The sequence below is a fragment of the Protopterus annectens genome, chromosome 4.part0 (assembly GCF_019279795.1).
Source record: "Protopterus annectens isolate FY-2018-M chromosome 4.part0, PAN1.0, whole genome shotgun sequence".
In the NCBI taxonomy this organism is placed as follows: domain Eukaryota; kingdom Metazoa; phylum Chordata; order Ceratodontiformes; family Protopteridae; genus Protopterus; species Protopterus annectens.
This window is the reverse complement of record NC_056733.1, coordinates 717,881,293-717,895,526: the sequence shown is the minus strand read 5'-3', so window position 1 is coordinate 717,895,526 and position 14,234 is coordinate 717,881,293.

Genomic DNA, 14,234 nt, shown 5'->3' with positions numbered 1-14,234 from the left:
GTGTCTGTGGCTAGCAAAGTTTGTGGTTGAATGACACTTAGGTGCTATCATTTTATCTCCTATCAATGTGATTGCTGTTCAAAAGGGGCTTACACAGCCTAATGACTTGATGACAACTCTGTGCTGTAAAATGACTGTCATATAAATGCATCATCATTTCCTTTGGCATTTACAATGTTACAGCTTATTATGACATAACCCTGAATACCCTAATCAGCAATTCTGAGTTGATAGACCTGGGAACACAAGTAGACAGCGACATGTGTCTACTGTTGTTAGGAATGTTTTCTAAATATTGCATCAGATTAGCAAAGCCATTGCGTCAGTATCATATTAATTTCTAAATACACTACAGTCATCCCTACTCAGACCTACTCTGGAATATAATGCTCCCTTTTCTATGTATTGTAACAGACACCTGCAGAAACTTGACAGACTTCATAGATGTACAAGTAATATGTATCCGGTTGTCAAACATGTGTCTATTATGGACAGGCTGATGCAGCTGTCACTGTACTCAATATGATATAGACTGCTTTGAGCTGACTCATGTATGCCTTACAATGCTATCTCCGATCCAGTAGTGTTGGAAATGATGCCCATACATATGTCATTTGGGAATAAAGTCAGCTGTTCAAGGGCCATCAATATAGACTGATGTATAGGACATGCTGGAGAGACAGATGCATCTCCCAGAGGGTGCCATTACTCTAGAATAGGCTCCAAAACCATGTCAAGCCGTGCACTTCCATGACACTGGTTCATCACAGCCTGGATGACTTGATGTTAAACTGTTAACTTCTGCCCTGCATTTTCCCAGCTTCAGACCTAGACATGAGTACTCCTTGCTAGACAAATCCTGCCCATACTTGATATCTGACATCAAATTTTATATTGTGGTTTCATGGCTAGGCTTCTAAACACCATCAGGTAAATAGCCTAGTAACATCCTATATACTTATGAAGTTATGTCGATGCACATGCCAGAAATACTGATATAATGTATCACTGTTTTGATGACAGTTGAATACAGTACATGCTTACCAACCTGAAAACTCAGTCTGATGTTGTAACTTCTGACTTGCACCACAAATTTGCAATAAAAATAATTACATGGAAAACTTCAAAATGTATTATACAAATTTCAATTATTATCTTCACAACCCTTATAAGAGCATCCCCTGTAAAGTAGTGGAATGATGATGGTAGCATCTGTATAACTGGCCAGGTACAATAGAACTGACAGGTGCAATAATCACTTCAATACCATACATGCAGGTGCAATCATCATTTATGTAAATAGTCACCCTGTGCATCAGACACATAGCTTTTCTTGTCCTGAAATAAGTAAAGAAAGAGTTGATGGCACCAGTACCACATTTAACAATATAACAGGAGGTAATATTTGTACTCATCTATATTTTTATATCTGCACTAACACAACTGTTAATGACAATGTGGCTGACAACCTCAAAATAAGCATAAATATGGAGCTGTCTTAAATACCCCCACCATAAACAAATTTATAAATGCTGATAAACTATTGACACCATTTCAAAATGCAACAGTATTCTAATGGTGAGCTAACAAAGCATACCTGGAAGCTCCTCTTGAGATGCAGGAGTGGTGCCCACATCAAGAACATACTGGGTCATTGATTGCTGTGAGCTGTCCTGTGTAGCAATATTGCCAGGAATTCCTCTGTGGCAGTGAGAAGGGGTTCTGCAGCAGGCCCGCCACTGGTGCTATGGTGATCACATGCAACTGCAGCTGCATGTCTCCTTGTAGCTGTCATCATGTCTGTTGCTCAGTGATGCACCTACTCATTAATACCATTAATGTTGCACACCAATTTATTCTGCAGGGCTGTGTACTGAGACATATTGGCACACCCTCTGGATAGCAATACTCCATGATGTAGATGTAATCCCTCTATGATTAGACCATTCTCAACCTTGGTAAATAGGGGCCTATGCTTAACAGCCATTTCTTGTCCTGAAAGACATTAACATAATGTCACATATAAGGATTGCTTAAGTACAAATAAAGTGTTTACAGATACAGCAGTAAAGGAAAACTGTCAGTATTCCTCACTTGATAAACTTTAAAGATTCAACAGCGGTCAAAAAAATAAAAATGGAGGGTACAAAACAAAGAGAGTAACAAAAGGAACATATCCTTGTTTGTGCCATAACAGATACTCAACTATACTCACACACACCAAATAACAGTGCATTCTAGTTTGTGCCATAGCAAGAACTCATCTTTGCTTCACCCCCAAAAATGACATGCTAAGAACCAATTTTGCTAACCAAACAACTGTTAAATGTTAAAAGTGCTATCAAAGGAACTCTCAATGAACATGTGTACATAGTTATCACACAACATTATATTTTCAGCCTACTCTACATCCTCCATACCTCTGATATGGATTGATAAACAAGGCATGCCCTGATTACAGATCAAAAAAATGCATATAAGTTTATGTGACATTATCCTTAACTACATTCCAGCACATGCATTAGGGAGTTAGCAAAACTGATACATACCTGCTGGAGTACAATACTCCTCTGTAGAGATATAATGTTGAAAATCATTGTGTCACTGAGTTCAAGAATGCAACTGGTCTCATCCACATCAGGTGGCCTATCTAAATATTAATCTTTTTATAATAGAGTACATTAGTAATTGATTGCATATTTCCTACTCTGTGCTTCAGAGATGCTAATTACAGCATACACAGCTGAATTGTATGCTAATCAACCAATCCAGTGGAGCTAGTGAACAAGATATAAACAGCCATGTAGACTCTATGCTTGTTTTTATGCATATTAAGAAAATAGTGGAGTAGAGACACCAAGTAATCTCAGAAATCTTGCTAGTAGCTGCTGATTTTTTAATATTTTTGTCTGTGTTACAGGCTGAAGACAATGCTACTGTTGCTGCCAGTAGCCATAGACAGATAGGGTGACTACTTTGCAAGCCAAGAACACAGTACTAGAACTGTGCGGCCTCTGGCAGCCTTGACTCACAGCCAATGCCAAATGCAGGGAACCCATCACAAAGTAAGGTATGCGTTGAACTTAGAATCGTAGCACACTGACTCACCACCTGGGAGCCTAAAATCATCCTTCTACGTCACTATACTTTAGTACTAGGAAAGCATTAGAGATAACAGTTCGACAGTAAGGATACACTTTGCAGTTTTGTCACTTCTCAACCTTCCCTAAATCAGACAATAGGCAGGATGGCAAACAAGCAGAGTAACCAGACCAACACAGCATTGTTATTGCCACAGCAGGAACACAACTTTGCTCTCCACCCCAAAAAGAGCATTCAGTACTTATTTGTGACATCAAACCTGGTTTTCCTTAGTTGGCAACTGCATATCATATTATTCCCAGTTAATATAATTTGACGTTGTAAGTGCAATGATATAGAATGGTTTATGCACTGTATGTCTCAGAGTACTGGTCAAGTGTAACTGCTGAATGACTAAGGAACACATACAGTTAAGACAGTGCTGTATATTTGCAAGCAAGAATCATAACAGGGTGTGTAATCACTAAGTGCAGTATTTTCAAAGATAAACATTTCACTACATGTACATGAGCATATAGCATTTAATATTGTAATATTACTGTAATTTCTGTTCAATTTGTTTGTGTGCTGAATGAAGATTGCTGCTTGCTACAAAGGTTTATGTGTGAAAAACAGGGTTAAGGCATCCATCCTGTGTTCTGAATGTGCATTGGATGGTGAACTCTATTGTAGACTTACATAGGCATATTTCATGTGTACTAACATATCGTATTGTGTATGTCATGCATTGATTTCTGTTTCTGCCTGTTATTACTTGCTTTTTTCCTCTTCATTTTTGGGTCATTGTTTTCACAGTGCTGTGCTTAGCACAAACAACTTCAGCAATGCTCATTTGGTTTGCACCCACAGCAGCAGTGCACAAACTGCACGATTGGACCACTCACATAGTAGACAGTACCCAGACATCCAAAAATAGATACAGAATCTATTCTATTAATGTTAGTGTGCATGGCACAAAGCTGCTAAGCACCATTGTGCTGTCTTTGACAGTGCGAACCTCAGGATGAATAGTAATCTAGGAAATGTTCATGTAATTTCTTCTGTTGCTGCAGCTGTTATGTGACAAGCTGACATTCACATGGTCCTGGGTTCAAATACAAGGATAGCAGCCTGTATTTTTGTAATGTGAACTTCCATTAGATAGCAATGAAGTTAAAAATAGACATGCTTGTTTTTCTTTCTTCCTCTGTCAACAGCTAGGAGTGTAGGACTACTGTAGATAAGGTCCATGGTTCTAATACAGTAGGCATCTGTCTTTTTTAATGTTGTCCCACTTCACATTATAGTCACCCACAATTATAGCAGTTGACTTAGTATTCCTTATATCATGATTACTTTCCTGATGGCTGACACTAATATTGCGTCATTTATATACTTATGTATTAATATCTGTATCGGTTAACATCTCTTTATTGTTTACCATCGAGCAAGCACACTGTGTCTGTTTGTGTGATGGTAGGCGATAAGCACACCATTTTCAAATGTAGCAAAATCGAAAAGTGGGCACTCAGTATCTGTCATAACTGGAATTGGTGGGAAGCATCATTATAGATTGGTCTTCATCTGCATTAGATATGGTTGGTGTTTGTGGAAAGGTTTTGAGATTTTGGTCTCAAAGGTGGGGTGTGCAGGAGTCCAAAGTGTTTGTTGGTCTCCTAGTGAATGATTATGGTCCCTGGCTGTTGAAGGAGCACTGTCATGGATCGGACTACAAATCAGATGCATGCAATAGTTTGGTCCAGGATTTGTCCACTGTTACCAGTATTTTCCACACTGGGGAACAGTGTAGAAATCACTGTTGAGACCTTTGGATGATGGATACCCCCAATCATTGGATCAAGAAATACCATACTGGCAGCACTCCACAGGTGTGTAAGTATCACTTACAGGCACTACTTCTAAGAGTTATCAGCTGCATTTATTCAGGATTGGTATTTTTTTTTTTTCAAAAACATTTTTATTTTGTTTTCATTATAAACATACACAAATGTACATATAACATATACAATAAAACAATAACAAAACTATTTACAATATTTACATTCATCCATGATAAACAGTCATTTTATCCATGAGAAGTTATCAGTATTTGTTCAAAAGGTTTTCCAATTTTTGCCATGCTATTTTTTATGAGTAATGTTATGAGTTCTATGACAAATAGTTTGCAGTTCATTTTTACAAACAACTATGCATGTATCCAAACAGTACTGCTATGTAGCATTAAGAGTAACTACAGCTTAGTGTGTTAAACATGTGTATCACATTGCGTATGCATTTGTCATCTGTAAAGGAAAAGTATGCATGCATTAGTCTGTAGGATAAAATGCCAGCCCAGTATTACAGAGTAGACAGGGACTGTAGGTTCAAAACCCACACTTGCCAACTGAATTGGCAAGTTGACATCAGTACTGCAATGTAATGTAAGACCAATAAACCAGGGACAATGGTAGTCTACTGACAATTATTATCATTATAATCGGGACATGCAAAACTGTCAAAATGTATGTTAACACAAATCCTATGCAACTTTCCATGTGTGTAAGAGCAATATTTTAAATATGTTCCTTTTTATGGGTCATTGTACCTCCATCATTTTATGATCTGTGGAAACATCCTACTCTTAAAGGTTTAGAGGTATGGTCTCTAATACAAAGCAACAGTTGCACATTCTCAGATAACAGTGAACATGAATCTATAAAGTGTAAAAGGAAAACATGCTTGCATTATGTTACATTCCAAAGGGGAGAGTACAGTATTGCAGTAGTCACTGGTTGTGTGTTCAAATACCACACTCCCTAAATATAAAACTCAGTTGTTTACAATAGTGTTTTAGGTTTTCATCAATATAAATACAGTACTGTTACATATTCATCATGGTAGCATTTTAAGTGCGTGTAGCTTGAATGGCTTGCTGTCAAGTGTAATCAGTGTACGTGGAACATGCATATGTGCTATATATGCACCCATGAATGATTTCTGGATGTCATATGATCTGTACTATAGCACGCATGTGTTATGAACAGGGTAGTATTCAAAGTAATACAGGAATTTCTTAGCATTTGGTAATGTTCAAAGTAAAATATAACAGAATACAGTAAATTAATTGTAGAAAGCTTTGTATATTATCTGTGAAGTTACTAATGTTCTCTTTTTTCTCTCACCCCACCCCTTCTCTTCATTTTTTTCTTTTTATCAGATTCTTGTTTTTTATTATCTACATTTTTATTATATTTATATTATTATTTATATATCATATTTTATTATTATTATTATTTCATCTTAAAATGTTGTGTTTATTATATTTTATTTAGCTTTTTTATTAAATACATTTTCATTTCTTATATTTTTATTGTGTTTGTAATTATAATTTTTTATTTTATAATAATTTATTCTATTATTGTTTAATTTAATTTTATTTCCAATTTTTTGGGTTATGTTTTATTTCTTTATTGAATTTTACATTTATTTATGTTATTACTATAACACAGCAGGGTAGGCCAGTTCCCAGTGATCCGACTGCACTCATTCTACCAGCTACAGCACCAAGGCCCAGCACTCCTGGGATGCAGCCTGGCAGCACCCAACCTGCTGCCCCTGCCTTACCTGGACCATCAGGTAGTTATGCCCCAGAGGATAAGCCTGTGTTTCCCTCTGGGAGCAGAGGCAGAGAGGGTGATTTTGTTACCCAAGCTGAACTGCCAAGTATGGTGCGTAGAATTGTGTGCCACACAATTGTTGCACACCTATGCTAAGTGGAGACACTGTTCTCCATCATCGTCCTGAATAACACAAAGACATGCAGACATCAGACACTGCAGACATCTGTGCAGTGAGGTGACAGTAATGACAGTCCAGTGGGTGAGGACTTGAGTCTCACTATCACCAAACTTGATGTCTATAAGTTTGTGATCTCCCCACCCTAACCCCAACCAAGGTGTTCATCCCCTCTTGTGTCCTTCACCAACCCTGTCTCTTGTCTTGTGTATTTTGTCTGTCTGCAAATGTTTCCTCACCTTCCCAACTTGCCTGCCCCAGACATCATGCCTATGTCCCTTCCCCAGCATTCCACTTTTTCATTAAAAAAGGGCACTTGTTCCAAAAAAAAAAAGTTCATCCCATATATAGCTCTCCATTTCCACACATCTACTTGACACACTTAATTTGGTCCAATTGGCTTCACAACACAATTATGTTGTTGTCACCCATCTCTCTGGAAGTGACAGTGGGTAAGCGTCTATACATGTCCTCACTTGTTACCTATGAAGAAACTGATAGCTATGGTTCTTACCTACACTCTTCCTGCACATTCCTGGCTTCCTTTCATGTTTCACTTTGATTTCCCCTGCTTGCTCCCCATTTCACCACTTTCCTATCGCCCCATTTATTTTCTTTAAAGAATCTTTGCATGCTGCTGCGCTATGGTGTGCAATGCGCAGCATCTCTTAGCTATGGAAAAATGGAGTACTATTGGTTATACTAATTTTTATTTGATACCACTGCTATGTAGCACCAAACATGTCGCTGATATTCCATTGAGTGCATAAACAGCTGATGACACAGATTCATAAGTATCACAATTTATAATCTTGATATATACGTAAAAGCATTTGAAAATTATAGATACACCTGTATTTGAACCCAGTACATGTGAACCCAAAACAAATATATACTATCAATGCATTTAACAGAGAGTGCTACAAAGGCAGTTCAGTAGCAGGTGTATCTTGCCCATTGATTAGATAATTGCACACTAAACTGCTGTCGCATACACCCGCTACTTAAGTAAATCTTTGGCTGCAGGTAGTAATTGACTTAAAGTACAGTTACTTAACTTTCCTTGCACACATGCAACTGTTTTGGAATGCAGGTGTAGGTAAAACATTTCAGTAATATTCTGATTCCTCTTCATTTAACTCAACTGTACTGATTTTTGCATAATGTCCACAGTTTTTGCCTTATATGGTTGGTCTGTTTCTCCATAAATTGTGGTTATACCATACTACTACTACTACTACTACTAATAATAATACATATAAATAATAAAAATAATAATAATGCAATGCCTGTTATTCTATCATCTTTCCAAGTTTGTAAGAGCAATATTTAAAATATGTCCCTTTATTTATGGGCATCTGTCCCCCTATTATGTATGGTTTTGTCCAGATTTATTGCTCTAGCAGGTTAACAGGTATGTTTCTATTATTGAATTAATATTTTATTATCCTTGCTGAGCAATGCTGTGTATCACTCAGCATCACGCAAACACACTTTATTGAGAATATGCACCAAGCTATAACTCATACCACACTTTTCGGCCATCTAACCTGGACCAGAACACCAAAGGCAGAGATGTGCCTGTATTCATTAAGGATATCCACACCTCCAGGCTAGTTCCACAGCATAATGCATCCAAGGTTATCCAAGTGCAACTAATTCAGGGCAAAACTGCAATACAAATTGTAGCTTGCTACAGATCCCCCACCATCCCCCAGGATTCCCACTCCTCTTTTCTTGATCTACTGGAAAATATTAGGGTTCAATCAAACACCCTAATAATGGGCAATTTCAACTACCCCACCATTAACTGGGAAAACTACTCATGTGCCAACTCCTTCACTCAACACTTTCTGAAATTCATAAATTCCAATGCCCTGGATTAACTTATCCACACCCCCACCAGGGGCAACAATATCCTAGACCTAGTCATTAACAAAATGAGTGACTGGTCTTCCACACCTGAAGTCAACTCCTGATTGGTCAGATCCGACCATAAGTTAATCACCCTAGATATCCCCATCCCACCCCCAACCACCATTAAGGAAACCACGGTAAAAAAAATTCTCCAAAGACAACTTCATCCTTCTTAAGACAGAAGTGGTAAACTTCATGACACCCATGCAGATGGACAATACACCAAGTAAATAAAGTAACCAGCTGGGTGTAAGATGAACAGCACAAAACAAAAGTACTAGCGTAGTCAAAAAGTTTAATATCCGCTTTCGTCAGTGGACTTCCTCAGAATACACAACTAACACAGTTTAAAACATTTAAATATCTCAACAATTATCATAATCATTAATCAATCACACCTTAATTAAATAATTAAAACACATAAAAACGTAAAAAACAGGAATGTTAATATTCAAGAAAAGAAATTTAAAGGAACAATTTTTTTCTTGAATATTAACATTCCTGTTTTTTACGTTTTTATGTGTTTTAATTGTTTAATTAAGGTGTGATTGATTAATGAGTATGATAATTGTTGAGATATTTAAATGTTTTAAACTGTGTTAGTTGTGTATTCTGAGGAAGTCCACTGACGAAAGCGGATATTAAACTTTTTGACTACGCTAGTACTTTTGTTTTGTGCTGTTCATCTTACACCCAGCTGGTTACTTTATTTACTTGGTCTATTTGGTTCCTGCATTTTTTGTTCGTAGATGGACAATACAGTTACAACTGCTGAATCCTGCACAAGTGCACTCTATAAGCACTTACACGAGTGCATGGATCATGCTATCCAAAACAGAACCAAGACGCTATCCTCCAAAAAAAAGAAAGCCAATCTGGTGGCCCCTGCCATAAACAAAGTCTACAACAGAAGGAAGAAACTGTTGCAAAAGAGAGTAAAATCCCATGAGTGGAGGAGCTCCCTGGTCAGTTTCAGTAAGAAGCTGAGATCCCTTATAAGATCCTCCAAAGCTAGCTACAAAAACAAAATCACCACTGATTCTAAGGGCAAGCACAAAGCATTCTATAGCTATGTCAAGAACCTCAATGGCAACACCCAGATCTGCTCTGAGTTACAGCACAATGGCACGACAATTACAGAGCCAACTGATATTGCCAACCTCCTGGCAGATAGGTTCAGTGCTAACTTTACCCCCCTCTCACCCCCTAAAGGGCCCATATCTATACAGGAAGAATGCAGAGTCCCTGTAATCACATCTATGCAGGTAAAAGCTGCACTCTCTAAAACCAAAACACAGCATCGATGGGACTGGACAGCATCCCAGGCAAAGGGCGAGCCACTACTGATCCTGGGCAATATCGCCCTATTAGCCTGATGAGCCTGGTCTGCAAGGCCATGGAATGTATTATCATGGAACTCATAAAAAAAGACATTGGTAAACTCCAATTTCTGGACCCCACCCACTTTGGGTTTCAGAAAGGCAGATCATGCCTTCTGAACCTGATCGACTTATTTGAGGCAGTCACCAAAGGTGTAGATAAGGGTAAGGTGGTTCACACAGCCTATCTTGACCTCGCCAAGGCTTTCAACACCATCCCCCATTCTGGAATTATAGCTAAACTCATTAAACTAGGTATAAATTGCTACGTCACAAGATGGGTTGCCAACTGGCTCACTGACAGAACCCACACTGTAAAAGTTGCAGACTCCAAATTTGACTTCAAACCAGTGACAAGTGGAGTACCACAGGGTTCAGTCCTGAGACCTCTCCTGTTTGGGATCTACTTCTCTGAAGGCTAACACTGAAGGCATCTGGCTAACTAAGTTCACAGATGACTGCAAACTAGGAGCCATAGTCGAGTCCCAAAATTATGTGGACATCCTACAGAAGGGCCTCACTGAGACAGATGCCTGGTGTCAGAAGCATGGCCTCAAGCTCAGTGCCAAAAAGTACATTGTCATCCCCTTTGGTAAAAACTCTGTACCCATGAACTACCACATAAACAGGGGTTCCTATTACATGATCTAAGTTTTGAAACTGAACACGACAATATTGAACTTATCTGTTCAAAGTTTCAAAACTTCGAACACAGGAAAAAATAAATAAAAGATGCAACAGTAAACTAACTGTTGCAAGCAGGGGGGCAAGCCCCCCTGTGCCCCCCATACCCCCACTCTTTAAATATACCAACTCCACGATCGCACTACAGTGCAGTAAAGGGAAATATTCCCTTTCCGTACTACAGTCAGTCTCAGAGTTGGTATATTTAAGGAGTGGGGGGTGTGGGGGGTGCAGGGGTGCTTACCTCCCTTCTTGCAAAAAGTTAGTTTACTGTTGTATCTTTTATTTTTTTTATGTGTTCGAACTTCAGCAAGTTTGACTATATGGTTTCGACCATATAGGGTTCGAACTTGTTGAAGTTCGATCAACTAATATGAACCCCATAAATGGCAGTCTACTTAACGCTGAATGTGTGATAAGAGACCTTGGGACCCAGGTGGACAGTAGCCTCTCCTTTGATAATCACATCGCCACAGTAGTCAGGAAATCCTTCTATGTGGCACACCTCATCACAAAGGGGTTCTCATCCAGGAAAAAAGAGGTCATTGTTCCCCTCTACTTGGCACTCATTAGACCCACTATAGAGTACAAGACCCCTTTTGGAATGTACCTCACAAGACATCTGCAGCAGCTGGAAAGGCCAGAGAAGTACCTCACAAAGAGGATTACTGGCCTCAAGCAGATGCCCTACACTGACCACCTCAAAAGACTCCAGCTTTACTCTGTAGCATATCACCTACTCCGAGGAGATCTCTGCCTAACATATAAAGCTATGTTAAACCCAGAGCTGCTGGACATGCTACACCTAAAGAAAACCCAATCCCTCTGAGCTACATGCTCTAGGCACCTAAACCTTGTCACCACAATAAACAGGACATGCTGGAGGGATAGATTCCTGTCCCAGAAACTTCCTATACTCTGGAACAAGCGACCCATCTATGTCAAGCAAAGTTCCTCATTAGCACTCTTCAAGAAAAATCTTGATGAGTGGATGGGAAATAGGAAATACACCCCAGGGACAATTTCTGTGGCTCTGCCTGACAGGGGCACAGGAAATTAACTTTCGTGGGTGGTGCAAGTCAGGGAACCTTGTTGGCTAGGCTTACTTAGGCCCTTGGGCCAATAGCCTAGTACCTAACTATGAACCTATGAACCTATTAATATTGATTATATAAAATACATCTGCTAATTATCTGACTCTGTGACTGGACAGGTTAACACTGGTAATAAAGGCAGCTGGCACTGGGTTAGAAATGGGGTGGTGGCATAATTTTTATAAGTGTTTTATTATACTTTTACATACATTCACTGATACTAGTGCTGCTTACCATCACTTTGCGATGCTGTGCATGGCGCTCCATCTTGCACAGATTCTTTAAATAAAAGAAATGGGGGAGACAGGACATTGGTGAAATGGGGAGCCAGCAGGGCAAAATCAAAGTGAAAGAAGGCAAGGATGTGCAGGAAGGGTGTAGGGAAGAACCATAGCTATCCATTTTTCAACAGTAACACATGTACATAATACAATTGGACCAAATTAACTGTGTCATGTACACGTGTGTGAAATAGAGAGCTATGTATGTGATGAAATCTTTTTTGGGACAGGTGCATTTTTTTAAGGAGAAAATGGAATGTTGGGGAAGGGACATAGTCATGTCTGGGGCAGGCAAGTTGGGAACATGAGGAAGTATTTGCAAACATACAAGACATACACGACAAGAGACAGGGTTGGTGAAAGACACAAGAGGCAAGTGAACACCTTGGTTGGGGTGAGGGTGGGGAAATCGAGGTCCCATGGACATCAGGCATAGTAACAGCATGATTCCAGTCCTCACCCAGTGTACTGTCAGCACTGTTCAATCACTGAACCACTAAATTATTTAGCTTAAATTATCTCTACACAAACCAGCCACAGCTAAAAGGTTTTAAAATAATAATAAATAATAAAAACACAAGACAATACTTTCTACTACACAGTGCTAGTCAGGAGTTCAGAGATCACCCAGATATGCTTAAAATAATTCAATAGTACAGTTCTGACATAACAGAAAAACACTTAATCTAATCTTTCTAGTTCCTAGCTATTTCTTAAAAGAAAATACAAGTCTAAGATAACTTACATATGAGCAAGACAGTGATGTGAATTGGATAGTCAAGACAAAAATGCTTAATAATCTCAGGTTCTCTCTGTTTAAATTGAAATTGCAGTTTTGATAAACATTACATCATTCTTCACCCTCTCTGGAGTTTCCAGGCCAACAGAAACTGCATCTATATTCTTTTACACCTAGGCAGAAACCAGAGCAATAAAATACATTTACATGTTTAAATATAGCAATCTAACTATTGGTCAAAACAATAGAAAGAATGTGCTAGCCCAGACGGAATGACTCTGAATCTTTAACTTTAAAGGACAGGCATGAAGTAATTTTCTTTAATGGACAAACAAGAAGTGCTTGTCTTAGCTTTCTTTACAGCAGAGGGCAATGTTGTCACATTGTTTTAAGTTCAACATTTCACAGCATATTCTTTCATTTAAGAAAACAAGTCTGTAGTTTAACATTCATATTTACAAATGATAGAATTATCTGCACAATTCTATCTGGCTAGGCTGGCAGCCTTCACCCCCCCCCCCAGAGAACTCAAGCTAGTTTTTCAAGTGACCCTTGAGAAATGCCGCTTGAGAGGGTTAGGGCTATCTGAGTGCACCTCACCCCATTCCTTGTCTTGAGAGCCCATCTGCACTGGCATTGCTACTCCCACTGCGGTGCTGCACTGACATATTATATGCTTGCAACCCTAGGCTCCATCTTAGCAACTTGGCATTTTGTTGGCTGGCTCTGTTTAACCATATTAGGGGGTAGTGATCTGTCATAACAGTGAATTTCCTTCCATACATATAAGGCTGAAGTTTTTGCAATGCCCACACTATGGCTAGACACTCCTATTCTACAGCTGCATAGCATTCCTCCCTGGGTTGGAGCCTATAACTGAGATAAACAACTGGGTGCTCTTCTCTCTCTCTGAAGAAATCTGGCTAAGTACAACCCCCACCCCATGGTTCGAAGCATCCACCTGCACAACAAATTATTTGCTGTAATCTGGACTGGCTAACACAGGGGGGTCTTCCCAAAGCTACTGGAATGCCTGCTCACATGCTGGGGTCCCCACTACCTTATCTGGCCTGTTCTTCCTTGTCAGGTCTGTAAGGGGAGCAGCTATGGTACTATAACTGGGGACATATTTTCTGTAGTACCCTTCTGTCCCTAAAAAGCCCTCACCTGCTTTTTAGTAACAGGTGCAGGCCATGCCTGAATGGCTTCCACTTTGGCAGGTTCTGGCCTTATCTTACCACTCCCCACTCTATGTCCTAAGTAG